Source organism: Microtus ochrogaster, chromosome 19 (genome assembly GCF_000317375.1).
Source record: "Microtus ochrogaster isolate Prairie Vole_2 chromosome 19, MicOch1.0, whole genome shotgun sequence".
Lineage (NCBI taxonomy): Eukaryota > Metazoa > Chordata > Mammalia > Rodentia > Cricetidae > Microtus > Microtus ochrogaster.
The window spans coordinates 265927-267530 of record NC_022021.1 but is presented as its reverse complement, the minus strand read 5'-3'; the positions used below and the strand labels follow the sequence as shown (position 1 = coordinate 267530).

At 38.0% G+C, this 1604-nt stretch overlaps 1 protein-coding gene across 5 annotated transcripts in view; it reads right to left on the bottom strand.

The window, feature by feature from the left end:
* Bdp1 (B double prime 1, subunit of RNA polymerase III transcription initiation factor IIIB) overlaps nt 1-1604 on the bottom strand; it is a 92682-nt gene that overhangs the window by 35298 nt on the left and 55780 nt on the right. The window lies entirely within an intron of this gene.

Genomic DNA, 1604 nt, shown 5'->3' with positions numbered 1-1604 from the left:
TTTATTTTATTTTATTTATATATGTAGGAGTCACTACAGATGATCACATCTGTGAGCCTGAAGAGGCCAGTGAAAGGTGTTGGATCCCTCTGAGCTAGAGTTACAGATGTTTGCTGGACACAGAAGATAGGATTTGTACTATGGTCCTCATGATTGGGCATCAAGAATCCTTAACAGATGAGTCATCTTTCCAGCCTAAAGGAAATACAAACAGCCAGTTCCCTGTTCAACTGTGAAAATTTTATCATGACAGGCTCATTATAATCCAGAGTCCATGTCTACAAGACCCTAACTTTGATTGCCAGAACAGGGGAAGGACAGTGCCACTGAAGAAGATACTCTGTATTATTCAAAGACATATCCTAAAGCCTGATTATTGAAAGTTAATTTCACTAGCAAAGTGCTGGTAGTAGTGGTGGCAGGGAGATACAGATCAAACTCTGTGCAGTAATAACCAGTTGTCCTTTCACAAGACTAATGTCTCTTTGCTATTTTCTTGGCATATACTAAAAGTTGCATTCAGTATACTTACTTTGAACTTTGAGTATTATTCAGTTAATTTCAAGAATTCTACTAACTCATTTACTTTTAGACATTTAAAATGCTATTATTAATCCTAAGTAAGTTACAGGTAAGTTTTCCTTTCTACTAACAAATGTATCTTTACAGATTCAAGAATTGTATAATTTCTTAACCAGAAGTAGCATATTTTTTGAATTGTTTTTCTATCATCACTACCTTAGCAAACTCCTGATTCTGTTTCGAATGACTCAGAAAGTATTTTAAGTCCTGATTCAGATATTATGCTCAATAAACCAGCTAAGTGATGATGAAATGAACAAGAACAGGAAACTTTAAAGCTACAGAGTTGGAATGTGAGGCCAGAAACAAGGAAGCAGACTGTACTCTAATTCACACCTGCTCACATTAGAATGGCTATTGTTCTTTTCCTTCTTTTTTTTCTTGGAGATAGAGTTTCTCTGTGTAGCCCTGGCTGTCCTGGAACTCGCTCTGTAGACTCAGAGACCCACCTGCTCTGGGATTAAAGGTGTGTATCTGTAGACTCAGAGACCCACCTGCTCTGGGATTAAAGGTGTGGATCACTACTGAAAAAGAGTGGGACACACTGCAGCTGGAGAATAAGCACTTATAACAAGGGGTCAGGGAGTGGAAAAGAGAAAGAAAGGCAGGAGGGAGTGAAAACGGGAAGAGAGAGGGGAAACAGATAGTGGTAACGATAGGGAGAAATTCACCTTAGAACAGTACTGGTGACAAAAGAAAAGGATGTAACCACTGTGGAAAACTTTTTTCTTTTTTTTCTTAAAATTCTCAAATACAGAATTACCATATATACTAAAAAAATACATTTCTGATTTTATCTTCAAAAGAATTAAGAATAGAGAAGCAGGGACTGGGGATGTGGCTCCCAGTTGGTGGAGATCATGCCAAGTACGTAAAAGCACTGGGTTCCATCACCAGCACCATATACCTGTAATTCCAGCACTTGCGAGATAGAGGGAGGAAGGTCACTGAATATATATATATATTCAGTTTCGAAAGATGAGTTCTTTTGGATGAAGAGTAATGATAAAAAGGAGGGAGGG